This window comes from Halictus rubicundus, unplaced genomic scaffold (assembly GCF_050948215.1).
Source record: "Halictus rubicundus isolate RS-2024b unplaced genomic scaffold, iyHalRubi1_principal scaffold0028, whole genome shotgun sequence".
NCBI lineage: Eukaryota > Metazoa > Arthropoda > Insecta > Hymenoptera > Halictidae > Halictus > Halictus rubicundus.
Genome location: NW_027488569.1, coordinates 58,637 through 79,371, shown reverse-complemented (window position 1 = coordinate 79,371; position 20,735 = coordinate 58,637).

Sequence of the window (20,735 nt, the reverse complement as noted above, 5' to 3'; positions counted from 1 at the left end):
CCTAATGATGCACGGTGTTGACGCACTGGCAATGCGGGGTTAGATAGCGATTGTTGAATGCCAAATAGAATATATACCGAACTGACGGAATCTATAAGGTTACGTTTTGATTCGAAAGGGACTTTAACCCGATCTCACTAGACTTGACGCGACGTGACTGCACGAGCACTGAACCGCGTCTGAATCTTGACTGAACCGCTTCTCGACTAACCAAAGAGGATGAAAATGCATGGGTTTATATACCCTAAAAATGAGAGGGGAATGTATCTGTTTTATTTTACGGTCGCATACTCGTATTTGTCGTTTCTAGTGAGTTTAAGGTTTGCAGCTGGATCTTTTGTTTATAGGGGTAAAACGAAGGGTTAGCCAGGATGTTTCCTATCAAAGACTATCTTGACAAAACATTCCAGAAGGGGATGTTTTGAAGATTTCCATATTAGGAAATCGTACGGTGCTGTTACTGAATCATGCTTCGTGCCAGCTGCGTCCAGCCGGAGTACAATTATTAAACAAGGGGCCTGTTGGGACGCTTTTCGTTCTCAGAAAAAGAGATTAGAACTTCTAATCGAAATGAACGTGGAGAAACGTCTCCATACGTAACAACGACATATCGGTAAAAAAGAATATATGAAATGTCGACTTGAGTAGTAGTGGAAAAGAGAAACGAAAATTGAGAGAGAAAGCTAGCGACTAGACATGGTTGCCACATATCATCTTCGCCTCACTGTTGCCATGTCATCAAACCCGTAAATTTACAAGCGTTTCGTGAAACTGATTTCTGCATGAGCCCGATTCAGCCGACCAACACATGCTAACACGTACATTGCCACGGGCGCATAGATATACACAGGACTCGTTGTCACATTACCTTTGCAGTTTTTTGCTACTATCTCTGAAATCAAACTCGAACAGCAGTCACGTGTATGCAAAAGCTAAGGAAATCATTTGATTTATATTAAATTGAATCAGTTTATTCTTAACATTATAATAATTTTATACATATATTAACAGGACTTCTTTTAAAAAGAAAATGAGCAGGAATTTACTTCCTGTCAGAAAGAAAATTATATTCAAAATGAAATTAAAGCAGCTTTTTTTATGCCACAAAGCGCATAAAAAATTAAACAAAATTTGTCATATTTTTTTACTTTAGATGTCAAATCTGAAGTTAAGAAACAAACAAATACAAATTTACAACTAAAGACTAAACGTAAAATAAACTTGAATAATATCATATATATATATATATATATATATATATATATATATATATATATATATGTTTATAGCATTTTCCAAAGTTTTATATATGTTTACAATATATAAAACCGAGAAGTTAGCCGCGTTGTCTTAGTGACGACGATACAACGAAGACCATTCGGCGCGATGTCTCGATATCGTAACATATCGATACTCGTAACTCTATATTTGACAAAGTGACGAAGTTTCTGTCAAAATCAAAGAACTTTCGATAGAAATGAGATACAGCTATGATTTTTTTTTAGAAGTTAAAATATTGCAAAAGAAGGGAAAAATAGAGAGACTATGGTACAAACATGTTTTAACTTTGAAAATAAACTTGGAATATTTAAACAAAATTGTGATTTATCCAATGCCATGCACGGTTAGATTTTTCTTGACATTCTGTACATCTGTTCTCGTAGATTTTATCACGCTGACATCAAATCCGATCACAAAATTTGTCTGTCACCTCAGGATTTTGGAAAAAATCGATTTCTGCGAAAAGAAACTAATGAAATCATAATTTTTCCGTTGAAATGATTTGATAACCCTCTGGTTATTCTGGTTCAGAGGCCAAAATGTGAATTTCGCGAGGCGTTCGAAACAAGCGTGGCGTCACGAGATGCTAAGGCGAGGCCACGACCTTCCGCCTGCTATATTTTATCAAAATTAAATCGGTAGTTAGAAGTGAAATTGATATTATAAATATACAATGATAAAACATAATGAAATTAAAAAAAATACGTTAGTAGACAGGATTTGAACACTGGTCGTCTGGTTGAAAACTTTGTAACGGTAGCGCCTCGCTTGCGTAGAGGCGCGAGCGAGGCGCGCGGTCCCTCCCCTGGATTCGCTCAGCGACCAGGGTTCGTCGGGGAGGGAGGAGGAGGTGGTTTAGTAATCCAGTCTGCGTTGGTGGAAAACAAAACTAATTTATTAAGTGAAGAATGTTAGATGATGCAAAAAAAGAAGGAATAATAAAGTGTGTATAAAACAGAAACGGGGAGCGGTCCGCTCGTTATCCGCCCGGATTTCCAGACGGTCCGGCGATGGGCTGGCGATGGCCGGTTGCCTCTCCCCCGGCCTATTAACGATTTAACAACCAGAAATAAATGGACCGTAAGAGTGGAGCCCGACGCAAGTAACTTATCCTAATTACTTTACTCATTCTACGCGAGAATTAGCCTAGAGTAACCGCGGGACGCCGGCACCGTTTTCGATTTCGATACGGTACGCGGGAAATGCTGGACGCGGGCGAGCCGTGCTCGCTGGAACGGTGCCTGCCGTCGGACGCCCTCGGCGCGGTTCGGGTACGATCGCGGTGCGCGTAGAGAACGCTGTACGCGGGGAGCGCGGGCGAGCCGTGCTCGCTAATGCGGTGCCTGAGTCGAGCGCTCTCGGTGCGATCCCGAGCTCTCGCGATCCTCGAGGTGTTATTCCCACCGCGGCCCAGCGAACGATAGTGAATCGACTTTGGTTTCCTGGTGGGCTGGGCACGCGGGGCGCGGAGAGGAGAGGGTAAGGAATCCGCGGAACACCCCACCCGTCGTCCCCGCCCGACCGCGGCTCGAGCACGTAGGCACAGACGTAAACCTAATGCCTACGGCCCGAAACCGGCGAGGTCGCTCGTCTCCGGTAGTATACCGAGAGGCGAGCTCCACACGCTGCTGCGGCCGATCGACAACTAAACGTGCGGAGCGCGACGCAGGATCCCTGAGGGGAGAGCGGGACGCGGAAACAGGTCCGAGCGGTGGGGATGACGGTCCGGAGTGTCGTACCTACGGTGCTCTGACAAGAGCAGGCCGGCGATCGACTGCCTCCCAGAATCCGGACGCGGTCTCGGTTTCACGTAGGGGACGTAACCCACTTACGCTTCGGCCGATCCCAGCGCTTCGTCGTGTTCGCCCGATAGTATACCGCGGCTAGCACGATTTAGCGCGGCTGCGAGAGGATCTGGGCTCGGGTGTTCGCCCGAGAGCTGCTCCAGACCAACTCCGGCTTCGGCTAGTTCCGTCGCGATCTTTATAGCCCGAACGCGGACCTCGTGTGCTCGTTCGCGAATCTTCGGCACACGCCGATTGGTCCGCGCCCGGGCTGGATTCGCGGATTGGCGCGCGGCTGGCCCGCACCGGTGATTGGTGCGGGCTAAGGTACAAATCGACTCGCAACGAGACACATGCGTCTCGTTGCACACTGAAGAAGAGCAGCAATTAACAAAAAAAAAAAAAATGCATTTACTTCGCCTAGTTTGTACGCAAAAATGCGTCAAGAATTTAATTTTATATTACCTGGGAGAAGTATAATTAGAAAATGGTTGAGCACTGCAAATCTATGGCCAGGAATTTGCAATAATTTGTTTCTACAATTTAAATCAAAAGTTGATTGTATGGACATTAGCGAATGTAACTGTGTTTTATTAGTAGATGAAATGCGGATAAAAAAATGTTTTGATTCCCATGAACGTCTACAGAAAGTTGAAGGTTTTGAAGATTTAGGATCGTTGGGATGTAGTAAAAAAAGTAGCGACTAATGCATTAGTTTTTATGGTCAGAGGCTTGTTACATAATTGGAAACAACCTGTAGCATACTTTTTGACCAGTAATGCAGTCAAAACTAACGATTTATCGTCCTTATTGGATGAAGTAATAGAAGCAATTTTAAGCACGGGATTAAAAGTACGTGCTGTTGTTTGTGATCAAAATGCCAGTAATCGAAGTGCTATTAAATATAGAGTTTCTGTAGACCGTCCATATTTCATGCATGGAAGTCAAAAAATATACACGATCTTTGATATTGATATTTGAAATATGATATTATGTTTGATGATCATAAAATTGCATCGTGGAAAGATGTACGTTCGTTATGGCAATTGGAAGGTGATAAAGCAACGAGAGCTGCTTGCAAATTAACGGTGAAACACGTTTATCCAAATAACTTTGAAAAAATGAAATGTCGTTTAGCTCTGCAAGTATTTAGTCGCAGAGTTTCAGTAGCTCTTTTAACCGTGGGAACGGTGGGACGAATTCAACGTCAAACAGTAATGCATACTGCTGAATTTTTCAAAATTCTTAATGATAGTTTTGATTCCTTAAACAACCAGAGTTGCAACGATTCGAATCTAGATAGATGTGCATTGTCGGAAATTCGATTAAATGCAAAAAATAATTTAACTGCATTATTAGAAAGGTGTCCCAAATGGCGCACTATTAGAAATAATGGTCAGAATATACCACCATGTTTCGAAGGCTTGGAAATTTCTGTGAAAGCAATTTTACAATTATGAGAAGATCTTAAATGCGATGGAATTAAATTTTTTATAACGTCTAGAGTGAATCAAGACCAATTGGAAAATTTATTTTCAATGATCCGCACTTATGGTGGAACTTATAATCAAAATCCGTCTGCAAAAGCTTTTTGCTTATTATTGCAAAAAAATATTGTATTTGTTGGGATTTTCAGACGGTTTGGGTCGTAAATGATTGCACGTTAGTATATTATTTAATATTTAATAACAGTAACACTTTTAATATTTATGTACTTATATTGCAAAAATTAAAGTTTTAACACGTTCAACTACATCGCATTACGTCGAGCAAGGTACGGCTATAAGACATGCGCACTCTGCTAATCATCCAGCCAAATAGATGGCGCCACGAGTGTCCGACTGTAGGGGCTACGTATGTTTCCGCACCTTGCCGCAGCGCTAGCGTCGCCGGCATCAGCCGCGTGCAAGCGGCAAGAGCGAGTCGTCGCTCTCGACTCTGCGTGCCCGACGACCCAAGGCGGAATTGCCGCCGTCGAGATTACACAATCTCTCGTCTGTAACAACCTTCGTCGAGTCAAGTTGCAATAAAGTTCTCTGTACTACAACACGCATCAGTGCCTTCCATCCAGTTTCCGGTTTCCCGGCGGTAGTAGGCCGCAGTCTGGAAATCCTCCAGACCGTAAACCTACACGACTTGTAAGGATGTTATGTACGTATTAGGGACCCGAAATTACGATATTTGTCTGCAGATGGCACAACCGGTTAATCTATCAATTTCGCGGCATGAGTTCAAACGCCTCAAAGTACTAAGGTACTAAACTCCCGAACGCGGCTTTATCTGGGAAGGGAAAATGGATATAAAATGTTATAACGTAACTTGGTCGGAAAACTTTGCTGTATTTCTAATAATGTTGATGGGTCGACAAAGTGATTTTTGAGATCAAAAACGAGTGTCGCGGGCCTTTGCTCTGTTCCTTTTATCGGACCTCCGGTTCCAGGATGCGTTGATAGTGGGGCGTCGTGAGGTCCAATCAGAAGGGTAGTCTCCTCCCCTAAGTTGCGTGGGCCTAGAATGCGTAAGGCCTCGAAGGAGTGGCTCAAGGGGACGTACTCTGAGGGGTTACTCGCGTGTAGCATGCCACGTGCGTTTCGATTGCCGTTCGATGTCTTCGTAGGTGGCCTCTTGTTCGGGGGTGACTAATTTATGTCTTCCAGGTCCTTGAGGGAGGCTGTAGAGCTGTCTTCTCTCGGGTCTGTTTTTCCTCGTTGTCCTTCGCTTAAGCGGGCCTGGTCCTAGTAGAAGTGGTTCCGCTCCGTTATCGCTTGCAGCTGGCATTCCTTGCGTCTCGCTTTCCCTACTCGAGTGACCTCTTAACTTAACATAACATTTTCTAACTGCGCTTTCTTAAAAATTATCCTTATAGAATACGTGTCTGTTCGAATACGCGCGGTATCATGTCTAGTTATTACCGAGATGGCGCCTGTTTCGATTAGGGCGACGTCACACCTCCCCCCTTAATAAAAAGGATGTTACATGTAGTAACAACTTTTACTTTAATACTAGGTAGAACACCTTATAACTAAGCGGAACAATAATAATTAATAATAATAGATTAATAATAAAATTAGCGGTAAACGCAAAAGGAAAAATAATAGCAAAGCGCCAATTGCTACAGTAGTAATAATAATAATAATGATGACAACAATAAAAAAAAATATAGTATAGTATGATTATAGTATAGAAAGGGGGTAGTTATAATAATTGTTTCGGCGTCGACCGACGGTCGGAGCAGCCTGCTGCCGGGACCACTCAGATTTGAGCGCGCAAATGAATCCACAGGATGGGTCAATGAGAGGTTGAGACAGAGAGAGAGAGAGAGAGCGAGGATTAAAGGTGTAACTGCACTTTTATTACAGTACTCGCACTTACAATGCGCCGTGAGAGGCGCGAGCCGGCGGACGAGCGGAGATCTTGAGCGAGCCAACTTCTGCCGTCGGATCGCGACGCGGAGATCTTGAACGACACGAAACACGTGCCGTCGCGAGGCGGAAATCTTCGACGCGGACGACGGAAATCTTGGCGCGAAGCAGAAGGCTCGTAACGCGGCGCGAAAGAGCGCGAGAAAAATACGAACGAGTATTTTTGAGAGCGCGAGAGATCAGCGAACGGGCGCGAGAACGAATACCGGACGATTAGAATATACCGTGACGACTGACTAAAGTTACAGGAGCGATGCGAGAGGCGAACCTGAAGAGAGCGAGAAGGCACGCGCAGGTGCCTTAAATAACAAGGACCATCGAATGTGGAGCACCGTGATTGGTGCTCCCGAATCGGATAATCCTTGTTTGTCTCGATTTGAAGGATTCAAGCGTTGAAATCCGGTCAATGAGAGCGACACGCGTTCTTGCCGCGTGTTGATATACGAGACAGAAAAACCGTATGAAACAGCGGTCGCCCGCCAAGACAATAGCCGCCGAATTCCAACGCTTGAATCCTGAACATACCGCCCGCCTCGAAATATTAATTTCGAAATGCAGTGGAGGCGCACGGAAGCGCGTTAGCGCGAAAGAGCGGCCAAGTTTGGCCTAGCGAACTTAAACGATAAAGAGACAGCGTTGTACAATGCCCGAGCGCCTGTCCCCATGAGCGAGTGACGGACCGCCCGCCGTGCGATGACCGACTAAGAGCTAACGCGAACGTTTTCCAATACGGAACAGAGACATGAAAGTTACGAAAGAGCCGCCCGCCTTGGCGGCTCGGGGGCGCGAATTGTACACACGTTGAGCGGTGTGACGGAAAATAGCGAGAGACGCTTAAAACACAAAAGAGAGATACATTATAAAGTAAAAATAGTGTGAAGCGCAACGATACATGGAGGCACGCAAATAAACGTTGAATTTGACACGTTGAGTACGGCGCATGTACTGAACTCTTTCGGAGTCGACGCACTTATGAATTAGAGTCGGGACCGCACGCAACGGGTAGAGGACACACTTTTACGAGCGGACGTTTGAACGTGGACGTAGCAGTGCGTACAGTCACGACGCGAATGTGGCCGTCGTCGCCGGGATGCAGCTCGATGACGCGACCGAGATCCCACTTGCACGGGGGGATGGTAGGATTCCGAATTAGGACTAACTGCCCTAGTGCTATAGCGGGGCGCGCTGTACGCCACTTCCCGCGTTGCTGGAGAGAGTTGACGTAGTCATCCTGCCACAGCTTCCAGAAGCGTTGAGCAGCGTGACGAATGAGCTGCCAGCGTGAGAGGCGATTTTCTCCGAGATCCAGAAATGAAGGTTGAGGAGGGACGGTTAGCACGGAACCTACCAGGAAGTGCCCCGGAGTAAGGGGTTCGTAGTCGTCGAGAGTGTCCGATAGCGCGGAGAGCGGTCGCGAGTTGAGACACGCTTCTATCGCACAGAGGAGTGTGCTGAACTCCTCGAACGTGAGCGTGCGGTCACCGAGGACGCGGCGGAGGTGATATTTCACGCTTTTCACCCCAGCTTCCCACAGGCCACCGAAGTGTGGCGCGGAAGGGGGGATGAAGTGCCACGCGGTCCCGTCACCAGCCGTTGTGTTCTGGAACTCAGGGTTCCGAAGCGCAGAGCGGTAGGCGGTTGATAACTCGCGGTCACCACCGACGAACGTGGTGCCGTTATCAGAGTAAACGGCTTCAGGAAGACCGCGGCGAGAGCAAAATCGCAAGTACGCGTTGAGGAAAGCCGGGGTGGAATAATCCACGACCAGCTCCAGATGAATGGCCTTGGTGGCCATGCACACGAAAAGCGCGATGTAGGATTTTCGCGAGGTAATACCGCGACCGGCGGAGGCGCGAACATTGAAGGGACCGGCGTAGTCGACACCGCAATGAGCAAAACAGCGGGTCGGAGGTGAGACTCGCGAAGCAGGTAAATTTCCCATTAATTGTTCGGGAACAGCGGCTTTCTCTCGAACACAGGTGATGCAGCGGTGAATCACCTGTTTGACGAGGCTTCGAGCGCGAAGGAGCCAATAGTCCTGCCGAAGGGTGAGGAGAGTGAGTTGCACACCACCGTGCAAAGTCCGAAAGTGAGCCTGCTCGACGAGAAGTGTCACTAAACGATGAGGAGCGAGCACGATTGGATGTTTTATCCTGTGAGGGAGAGGAGCGTGATGCAATCGTCCTCCTACCCGAATGATGCCGTCAGAATCAATGAACGCGTTGAGCGAATGAAGTGGGCTTTTGGTGGAGAGGGGCAAACCTTGGATGAGAGCGCGGATCTCATCGGAGAACGCGACGGATTGGAGATGCTTTATCCAGAAGCGTCTGGCAGAGGAAATGTGGTCCGCAGTGAGCGAGCGCTCTGATGCTTGTTCCGAAGGGTGGGAGCGATCCCTGCGACAGTATCGGGTAAAACGCAGAACGTAGGCTGTAACCCGAAGCAGTTTGGACCAGCTCGAAAACCGAGAGGCTAAGTCCCATTCGGGAGGAGGGGTTTCCGAGCAGTGGAGTGATACTTTAACCTCTGGTGGGTCAGTGTCCTCGTGAAGGAGCACTTGAGGCGGCCAGGTGGAGGCGTCGTGGTGCAACCAGACAGGGCCTTGCCACCAGAGGGGGAAATTCAGAAGGTCGTCGCTGAGAAGACCGCGCGAGCCGCAGTCAGCGGGATTATCCGCGGTCGTCACATGCCTCCAACTAGCGTGCGGCAAGCGAGCTTGTATATCGGCAACGCGGTGCGCGACAAAGGTCTTCCACCGAGAGGGGTGCGATTGGAGCCACGCGAGGACGACCGTTGAATCGGTCCAGCAGAAACAAGGAATGTCCCGATTGTCGAAGGAGGAGAGCACGAAGGTCACGAGGCGGGAAAGCAGTACCGCAGCCTGCAGCTCAAGTCGAGGTATGGTCACAGGGGTGAGAGGCGCGACCTTGGACTTGCCGGCGAGCAATGAGACGGTAACGCGACCATCGGCTGAAATGCAGCGAGCATAGACGACGGCAGCGTAAGCGACCGTCGACGCGTCCGCGAAGCCATGGATCTCCATTTGGGAATCGGCAGGAGAATGACCGGTCCAACGAGAGAGTTGAACGCCGCTTAGTAACGGGAGACGCGTATAGATCGCGTTCCAGCGGTCGAGCAGAGGAGGTGAGATCGGGTCGTCCCAACTCAGACGGAGACGCCAGAGATCCTGAATTAGGATTTTTGCGCGAATAATGGCAGGCGTGACCCATCCGAGAGGGTCGTATAATTTTGCAATAGTTGAAAGAATAGAACGCTTGGTTGAGGGGAGCGATTCGGAGAACGAAGCATTGAATTGGAAAGAATCGCGAGAAGGATTCCAACTGATGCCAAGCACCTTGACGTGATCGTCAGGAGCGAGAATTTTTGAGCAGGCAAGGCCATGATCCGACGGATCGATGTCCTCAAGGAGACCACAATGGTTGCTAGCCCATTTCCGCAGGGTCATATGAGCGCATTGTAGCAAATTATTAAGCTGAGATCGAGATTGCAGGAGAGATTGTACGTCATCGGCGCCGAAGAGAACGTCATCGACATAAATGTTCGAGCGCAAGATCGGAACTGCGAGCGGGAAACGAGAGCCCTCGTCTTCGACAAGGCGCTGGAGAACTCGAAGCGCGAGAAAAGGGGCACTCGTCATCCCATAAGTGACCGTCAAAAGTTGGAACGGAGTTGGCGCGTTTGCGGGAGACTCTTGCCAAAGGATCCTTTGATAATCAATGTCGCGCGGGTCGATAAGTATCTGACGGTACATCTTGGCGATATCCGCTGTATAAACGTACCGAAAATGCCGCCACCGTAAAATGACGGAGGGAAGATCAGCCTGCAATTTCGGGCCTGGAAACAGGTGGTCATTCAGCGACGTGCCGTCTGAGGTTCTGCTCGAGGCATTGAAAACTACGCGGAGGTGCGTCGTCGAGCTACCTTCGCGAAGGACAGGATGATGTGGTATGTAGACACACTGCGGAGAGGTTAGAGCAGACGAGAGAGCGCGTCGCATGTGGCCCATTTCTTCGTATTCACGAAGGAAGGTCCGATACTCCAGAGCGAGAGAGGGCTTTAAGGAAAGCTTACGATGGAGCGATCGACTGACCTTCGCGGCGACAGAGTAAGAGTGGCCAATTTTGATCGGAGGACCGTCGCGAAAAGGAAGACGGACCACGTAGCGGCCGTCGGCCGTTCTGGTAGTATTGGCGCGGAAATGAGCCTCGCATTGCTCCTCGTCCGTCGTGAGGAGAGTCCGACGCGGGATTTCCTCGATTTCCCAGAATCGAGTTAATTCGTGGGAGAGAGGGTCCTCCTGAATGCAGTGATGCATTGAAAGGCTAGATGCAGCATGCGGAGAGGCGCGTGAGCGGACAGCGTCACGAGACGGACGCGAGCAGGGTCCGGAAACGATCCAGCCAAAAATACTATTCTGAGCGATCGGATGTCCTCGGGGGCCCTTACGCACACCGTCGAGGATGATGTCAGCGTAGACGTCCGCGCCGAGGATGAGATGGATCGCAGAGGAGCTGAACGGGTCTGGATCAGCCCAATTTAGCGAAGAGAGATGCGCGAGAGAGCGCGAGTCGAGAAGGCGCTTCGGAGTGTACGTCGAGAGCGACGGAAGGACGAGAGCGACCGTAGAGATCGCGGGAGTCGCGGACGACCGTGGTGACACGCGGAGACGAACAGCGTGACGCACGCGACCGGCATGCACGCCGCCAACAGCCGAGATCGAGGTCTCGACCCGGATGCGTTTCGCACGCAGTAGGGACACCATAGCTTCGGTAAGAAAGCTCGCTTCCGATCCTTGATCGATTAACGCGCGAACAGGGATGGAATGGCCCGACGGAGCGTGAATTCGGACCCACGCGGTAGCGAGCAAGACGGCGGAGCCCGGTTCGGTCGGAGTGGACGCGAGGTGAGACTTCACCTCTGGAAGGGGCGTCGGTGCCGGAGAAGGTGACGCGGGGAGAGCTTCAGCGTCGTGGAGGAGTGAATGGTGACGTTGATGACACACGCGGCACGTATATTTGCTCGGGCAATCCCGCACAAGATGCTTTAAACTCAAGCAATTTACGCACCTCGAGAAACGGTGAACGAGATCCCGTCGATCACGAGGGCTACGTGCGTTAAATTTCGGACAGGAGCTGAGCATATGCGAGGCTCGACAGACGGGGCACGGAGACTTCGAATTTTTGTCGGACTGCGACGCTGTGGCGACATGTACACGAGATCGACCGGCGGAGGTTTGACTCGATGCGACGGGAAACGCAGAAGAGCTCGCTGGTGCACTGGGAGCGAATTCCTCGAGGGCGCGAACGCGAGAGTCGATGAATTTCGTGAGTGCATCGAACGTGGGAGGCTCTACATCGTCACCCGTCTTGATCTTCCACGCTTTGCGAGTCGGCGCGTCCAACTTTTGCGACACGATATGTACAAGGAAATCGTTCCAGAGATCGGCAGGTGCCCGCCCGAGATTTTTGAGTGAAGCAACAATTACAGAAACTCGATCGCGTAGGTTTTGGAGATCGGACGCGGATTCACGAGACAGCGCTGGTAAATCAAGCATCGACGTCAGATGTGAGCTAATGAGGCGCCGAGGGTTTTCGTAACGCGCGGTTAACGCCTTCCACGCGATATCGAAGTTGTCGGCAGTTACAGGGAGATTCCCGAGGCATTCGAGGGCACGGCCCGAGAGCGATGACATGAGATAGTGGAGACGCGTGACATCCGCGAGCGATTTATTCGCGATAATGAGCGCGGTGAAGCGATCGCGGAACGCCTCCCATGCCTCGTAACGGCCGTCGAATTCCGGCAAATGGATGCTCGGAAGGAGCGGAGCGGCGGACGTGGGACTCGCTTGTCCGTCGGAAGTATGTTCAAGCTGACTCACAGAAGTGCTGGGGAGCTCGTCGAGTTTTGCTTGCATGGAGGCCAGAGCGTCGAGGTACGTTTCCTCCGTCGTCGAGAAAGGGTCGTCGGAGAAGTACGGGTGTGCAGCCTTCGCTTCCGGTGAGGTGGAGGCGAGGAGTCGAGCGTGCCCGGCCTCGAACCGCGTCCAGTTGGCCTTCAGATGAGCCATCCTCGTCATTAACGTCGAGCGAGTCCACTTCGCTTTCCCCAATTTGTTGAGGTTGACGAGCGCGCGCTCGATCGCGCGCTGCGTCAACAGCTGAACTTCGATCGCGTCTTCCATGATGCACGATTTCTCTTTCGTTTCTCACCGACCTCGTGGATTATTCGCGATCCGGCTCGAAGGACCAGAATGTTTCGGCGTCGACCGACGGTCGGAGCAGCCTGCTGCCGGGACCACTCAGATTTGAGCGCGCAAATGAATCCACAGGATGGGTCAATGAGAGGTTGAGACAGAGAGAGAGAGAGAGAGCGAGGATTAAAGGTGTAACTGCACTTTTATTACAGTACTCGCACTTACAATGCGCCGTGAGAGGCGCGAGCCGGCGGACGAGCGGAGATCTTGAGCGAGCCAACTTCTGCCGTCGGATCGCGACGCGGAGATCTTGAACGACACGAAACACGTGCCGTCGCGAGGCGGAAATCTTCGACGCGGACGACGGAAATCTTGGCGCGAAGCAGAAGGCTCGTAACGCGGCGCGAAAGAGCGCGAGAAAAATACGAACGAGTATTTTTGAGAGCGCGAGAGATCAGCGAACGGGCGCGAGAACGAATACCGGACGATTAGAATATACCGTGACGACTGACTAAAGTTACAGGAGCGATGCGAGAGGCGAACCTGAAGAGAGCGAGAAGGCACGCGCAGGTGCCTTAAATAACAAGGACCATCGAATGTGGAGCACCGTGATTGGTGCTCCCGAATCGGATAATCCTTGTTTGTCTCGATTTGAAGGATTCAAGCGTTGAAATCCGGTCAATGAGAGCGACACGCGTTCTTGCCGCGTGTTGATATACGAGACAGAAAAACCGTATGAAACAGCGGTCGCCCGCCAAGACAATAGCCGCCGAATTCCAACGCTTGAATCCTGAACAATAATATTTATTATAGAAAGCAGAGGTACTAAAATGCTTAGTAACATAGACAGATATTTTATTTTGATATATAGAATAATAGAGAAAATAACTACTGTAACATAATCATATTAAAGGTATGCATATATACAAAAACACAAAAGAAATTAAATGACAATAGTAATAGCGATCTTAATAATGATGTTTATAATTATAAAAGGATGTGGTATGACTAAGTATAAAAATAGGTGTTACTAACGATACAGCTTATTTAGAAGATATATGCATATATTATTATTCGCCTATATTCCGCATTCATGATACATATGCATACATACGTAAGCACCCTTGCTATAATGCTCGACTCGATATTCTACAGGTATATCAAGGATCTGGTTGTGGATCGGGTAGCGGTTCAGGCCTAATATGGGCTAATTTAAGTTTATTGGTATGGACTATCTTCATACGTGATTGGTTGATTGCGATTTCGGCATTGAAATCATCAAATAATCGGGTTATTTTATACGGTCCGTTCCATTGGGGGTCAAACTTGGAAGTTCGAGGTTCGTGAAGCAGGTACACGTGGTCGTCGATCCTAAACTTGTGTGGGTTGACGTTCCGGTCATAAAGTTTTTTACACTTAGCCTTGGCTTTCTTAAGGGTTTGGGCGGCAGATGCTTTACGGTTGTTATTGTAGAGAAAAGGTCGTCGAAGTATTGAGAAAACGTTCGGGGTGGTTGTACGTCGGCAAATTCTGAAGGGATGCGGGCCTTTTTACCAAAAATAAGTTCATGGGGAGTGAAACCTGTAGACTCGTGAACCGATGTATTGTAGGAAAACATGCCGAATCGTATCCATTTATCCCAATCTCTCTTAGTGCAATAGTGTTTTAAATATTCGATGAAGACGTGGTGAGCGCGTTCGAGCGAACCTAATGATTGGGGATGGTATGCTGTAGATTTAATTTGTTTGATTTTGAAGATGCGGCAAAAGCATTTCATTATTCGGCTCATAAAATTTCTACCTTGATCAGTGTGGATGGTTTTTGGGCATCCGAAACGAGAAATAAATTGTTCTGCAAGTGCAGAAGCAACAGAGACTGCATCCATTTCTCGGAGAGGGATAGCATCTGAATATTTTGTCAGATTATCTTGGAGAGTGAGGAGATATCTGTAACCTGATTCGGTTACTGGTAAAGGTCCAACAATGTCTAACTGTACCTTATCGAATGCCTGTTGAGGGGTGTCTGTAATACGAAGAGGTTGTTTAATCCCTTTCCTTACTAGTTTGAATTTTTGACAACTGGGGCAGGTTTTTACGAGGTCTGCGATATCTTTTCGCATTCCTTTCCAATAGAAGTCTTCACGAACACGGTTATATAACTTAGTAATTCCTTTGTGACCACCCACCACAGACTCGTGGTATTCTTTAAGGATACGACTTTGGTCGTCCTTTGGGGGAAATTTTAGTTCGTTTGAGCATATAGTGATAGTATACCCTTCCGTCGAGAAACCAGCCTTGAATAGTTTTTCTATATCGATCCAAGGAATTTGATCTAAGTCGTTACGATTTTTCGATACACTGCAAGTAAAGAGGCCAAGTCCCTTCATTAAATTTTTTAAACTATGAATGCACAATTCGATGTTTGTAAGGCTGGTAGGTGAATTGGGGGTTTCTTGGGTAATTAAGTGGAAAATATTGGTTCGACCGGATCGGATGGCAATGGCTTCACCTACGTTGGCATCCACGTTGCGCAATTCATGGATGGAGAACCTCCCTTGTTCGAGTAACTCATTACTAGTTGCAGAAGTTAACTCGTAGTTTGCCGAAATGAAATGAACTATGTGATCTTTTCTCAGAGATAGGAAATCTTTACTGTAGGTAAAACATGAATGGGTTAAAGTGTATAATTCGTTAGTGTTGAATCGGGCAGCGATCGGTGGATCTTGGTTGGATATGTTTCGTTCTTCTGAAAAAGGGTTATCGTCGGGTTGGGTAGCGTCAGAGTCAACCGTGTCCCATAAATACCTTCCCTCGATGCGTGCACTGCAGCCTGTCCGTGGAGACGGTACGGGAATTTGCGCGCGTACCGGAACTCCGACATGGCGTACAGGCGAGATTTCCCTCGTTGCGAGTACGGGTTTTATCGTCGCTTCTCGTTGCACTGCAGCTTGTCCTTGGAGACGGTCTGGGAATTTGCGCGCAGAACCGGAACTACCGACATAGCGTGCAGGCGAATTTTCCAGCGTTGCAGGAAGAAGGGTCCACACTTTACTCCCCGGGACACGATCTACTGTCTTGTCTTGTTGAGTAGTCATGCAAATGTTGTTGCAGGATTTCGATGTTATTGTGGATGGTGTTCGGGTGGATACAAGTTGGTTGTTTATCTGGGGTAGATTTCCTATCTCTTCCGCCAACTTCTCGCTAGCAAAGAAGCAGGCGGCAACGGAAGCTTCACATTCGAGACATTGAGATACTTTGCCAGGATCGTCACCCGTTTCGATATCAGTAACCGGTGTTTTGTCCGCGCGGACAAGCATCTTTTCCTGACATCTAGAGTGAGAATCCCTTTGAAGTTCCACTGCCGTTTGTTGCAAAACCTCATCCGGAACGTTACGGGAAAGAGCATCCGCGTTGGAATTTACGCATCCTGGCTTGTATACGATATTATAATCGTACTCGTTCAATTTGATTCTCCATCGCATTAATTTGGAGGTTGGATCTTTGGTGTTGTGGAGCCAAACTAGAGGTCGATGGTCCGTGACAAGGGTAAATTTATGGCCGTACAGATAGGGGCGGAAATGATTAACAGCGAAAATTATGGCGAGTAATTCCTTTTCGGTAGTAGAATAGTTTGTTTCGGTGTCGTTCAGTGTTCTCGATGCATAGGCAATAGGAAGATCTTTGCCTATATCACCCTGACTGAGGACGGCACCGATGGCATAGTTGGAGGCATCGGTAGTGACTATAAATGATTTGCGAAAATCCGGATATTGCAGGAGGGGTTGCCGGCAGATAGTGTCTCTTAGGTTTTCAAATGCTTCTTGCGCAGCATGGTTCCAGAAGAATGGAGTACTCTTTTTTAGCAATCGAGTCATGGGTTTTGCGAGTCTCGCGAAGTCCTTGATAAACCTGCGATAGTATCCGATTAATCCTAAAAAGGATTTAATTGTTTTCCTATTCGAGGGTACCGGGAACGATTTCACGGCTTTAATTTTACCGGGGTCCGGCTTCACTCCTTCGTTAGTGATCAGATGCCCTAGATAAGCTATTTCTTTGCGAAGAAACATGCACTTTTCCGGTTGAAGTGCCAGCCCAGCGTTTTGCAAGCGACCTAGCAGAGTGTTTAGTTTTCTAGAGTGTTCTTCGAGTGAATTAGCATAGACGACAATATCATCCATGTATACGAATAATTCGATACCCTGTAGACCGACGAGGACACGATCCATAAGCCTCTGGAAGGTGGCTGGTGCGTTACAAAGACCAAAGGGCATTCTATTAAACTCGTAATGTCCAAAAGGGGTTGAAAATGCGGTTTTTGATTTAGAAGAGGGGTCCATAGATACCTGATGAAACCCTGAGGCTAAATCGAGCGTGCTAAAATATTTAGCACCTCCTAGTTGATCGAGGATATCCGTTATATTAGGGAGTGGGTAAGCGTCGTTAATTGTTTTTTCATTGAGTCTGCGATAGTCGATGACCATTCGCCAACGAGGTTCACCAGACGAATCCGGCTTCTTCGGCACGATCCAAACAGGTGAATTATATGGGGAATCGGAGGGTTCGATGATTTTATTGTTAAGAAGGTCTTGGACTTGGTTCTGAATTTCTGCCTTGTGGATCTGAGGATATCTGTATTGTTTGGTGTGTAGCGGGCTCTCATCGGTGGTAATTATCTTATGTTTTACGGTGGTGGTGGACTCTAATCTATCTCCAGGTAAGTGAAATTGGTATGCGTAAGTAGCAACACTTGATAGAATACTAACTCTTTCTTCCTCGTTCAAATTATCTAATTTAAGAAGGCCAGAAAGCTTTGAAAGTCTCTCGGCAGAGAAGCGTTGGTTGTCTATACCTGGGTTACCGATTCGAGCAGAACGGGCTAATGGGGGTTGAGCCTCGAAATCTTCCAGTTCGACCGGAGGTAGAGTAATATTTACCTGATCATACGTACAATTAATGGCGAACAATTTTACATGACCCTGATCTTGCGAAACAATTGCTTCTCCTACGTACACTCCCGGTCCGAAATCCATTTTCCTAACGTAACCTTCCCTTAAATTTGGAGTTTTAGTAGGAATTTTAATTAACGTTTTAGTTAGGAGTTCCGTTTCCGGTTCGATAGAGGAAAGTGAGAATAGTGTGAGAGCAGAGAAAGAGGAGATAGCAAAGAGTGAAAGTTAAGGGGAAAGTGGAGGGAGTGAGATCAGGAGGTGGAGGAGAACGGAGGAGAAGTGGGAAGAAGAAAAGAAGGTGAGGAGAGCAAAGGTGGAAGAAAAGAGAGTAGGAGAAGAAAGTGAGGTTAGGAAGACAAGAAAAAGGTGAACAGAGAAAAAGGAGGAAAAGGGGCGAGCGCCATCGTGCAGGAAAAGAAAGAAGCTCAGAGACAGTGACAAGAAGGCAGGTAAAGAAGGTAGACGAGAAGAGAAGAAAAGAAATGAGTAGAAAGGAAGATAATGAGCAAGGAAGAGAGAAGACAAGGAAGCTAATAAAAACAGGAGATAAGGAAAGAGTCAGGTCTAACAGCCTATCTGAAGTGGAGAAACTGGAGAAATGGCTAGATAAGAAGAGAAAGGAGAGAGAGAGTGAGGAAAAAGAAGAAAAGGAAAAAAGCCCTTTTAGAAAAAGCAAAAAGACAGATAGATCGCCAGAGAAAACGAAAGAAGAGGCCAGGCAAGGAAAAATAGTAGATTTACAGAACATTAGGGAGATATTAAAAGATGAAATAAATGAAGCTTTAGAAGGAACAAGAAAGCAGATGAGTGAAATAGCAAAAGGGTGGAAAGAGCTGACGGGCATAATGAGACAGATGAAGGAAATGAAAGAAGAGTGGGAGAAGGAAAGGGAGAGGGACAGGAAAGCGTTAAGAGAGATAGAAGAGAGAGTGAAGAAGATAGAGATGGAGGGGAAGATAGAAGACAAAATAGACAAAAGACTGGAAGAAATAGTAGAGAGGAGAGGAAGAGAACAGGGAGGAAGAGAGAGAGGAGAGATGGAGAGAAGACTGATGGAAATAGAGAGGAAGTGGGAAAGAAAGGATAGAGAGATAAGGAGGAAAAACATAATAATAAAAGGGTTAGAGATAAAAGAAGGAGGCGATGTGCAGGAAGAAGTACAAAAAATATTGGAAAAGATAGGAGAAAAACTTGAGGTTGAAGAAGTAGTGAGAAGGGGGAGAAAGGGAAAAGAAAAAGGAGAATGGGTAGTGGTAAAGATGGCAACAATGGAACAGAAAAAAAGAGTAATGATGGAAAAGAAGAAATTAGCAGGGAGACGAGAAAGAATAGAGGATGACCTCACATGGGAAGAAAGAAATATACAATGGAGGATAAAGCAGATAATGGAGATGGAGAGAGGAAAAGGGAGAAGGGTTAAAATAGGATATATGAAGATGTGGGCAGAAGGAAAGATGTGGAAATGGGATGAAAAAGCGAAAATACTGAAAGACGGTGAGGGAAACGAGTGGGGGGAGAGGGAGAAGGTGAGAGAGAGGTAAGGGAAAGGAAAAAAGGAGAGAGGGTGATAGAGAGAGGGAAGGAGGAAAAAGGAAGGGAAGGAGAAAAGACGAAAATTGGTTTTTGGAATATAGCAGGAATGTTAGGGAAAGATGAAGGATTCTGGAGGGATCTAGAACGATGGGATGCGATGGTGCTATTAGAGACATGGGTGGAAGAAAAGATGTGGGAAAAAGTGGAAAGAAAATTACCGCAAGGATATGTATGGAAAAAGCAATGGGCGGTCAGGGATAGTAAAATAGGAAGAGCGAAAGGAGGAATGGTGATGGGAATAAGAAAGGAAATAATGAGCGGACAGAAGGACGGGGGAGAAAAAAAAGAAATAGAAGGAATAATAGAAGGAAGGATAAGGATAGAAGAGGAGGAATGGAAGATACTAGGGGTATATGTAAATAAGGACATAGAACGGAAAATGAAAGCAATAAGGGACTGGTGGGACACAGGAAGAGAGGAGAAAATAATTGTAGGAGGAGACTTTAATGCAAGGACAGGCAAGGAAGGAGGAGAAATAAAACAGGAAGAAGATGACGGGGAAGGAAGTAGGGAGTCAAGAGATGCAAAAGTAAATGGGGAAGGTAGGAAGCTTATAAAGACGCTAGGAGAATTAGGATTGGAAATAATGAATGGAGGGATAGAAGGAGACGAGAGAGGAGAATATACGTATATAGGGCACAGAGGAAGAACGGTGATAGACTATGTAATAGGCGACAAAACTTCGAGGGATGGGATAGAAAGCATGGTAGTAGAAGAAAGAGTAGAATCGGACCACTTACCGGTAGTGGTAACGATGAAGAAAGGTCGGAAATCAGGAGACGGTGAGGGAAGAAAGAAGAGAAAGAAGGGAATGAAGAAGGTGGAATGGGGGAGAGAGGAAAAAGAAAAATTCAGAAGGCAAACAGAAGAAATTGAAATAACAGGGGGAGAGATAGGAGAGAGATTAGGAGAGCTAGAAAAGAAGATCAAGAAAGTAATAGAAGAAGTAAGAAGCACCGAGAACAAGAAAGAGAAGAAAAAGAGAGGATGGTGGGATAATGAGTGCATGGAAGGAAAGAAGGAACTTAGAAGGGTATTAAGGAGATGGAAGGAAGGGAAAGAAGAAGGAGAGAGATACAGAAGTACAAAAAACAAGTACAAGAAGCTATGTGAAGAGAAAAAAGAGCAAGAAAGAGAAAGGATATTAATCGAAGCAGGGAAAGCAAACACAGAAGGAAAGGTTTGGGAGTTTCTAAGGAAAATGAGAGGCGGAAAGGGAGGAGGAATGATGAAGGAGATAGAAATGGAAACATGGAAGGAGTATTTTATGGGTTTACTGGGTGGAGTGGAAACCAAGATAGAAGGGGGAGGTAAGAGAAGGGGAAGAGGGACGGGAGAGGAAGAGATAGGAATGGAGGAGATAGAGAGAGTCATAAGAAGATTGAAAGATGGGAAAGCAGCAGGAGAAGACGAGATGGGAAATGAGATTTGGAGATATGGAGGAGAGAACATAAGGAGAGAAGTGTGGAAAATATGCAACGGGGTATGGAATG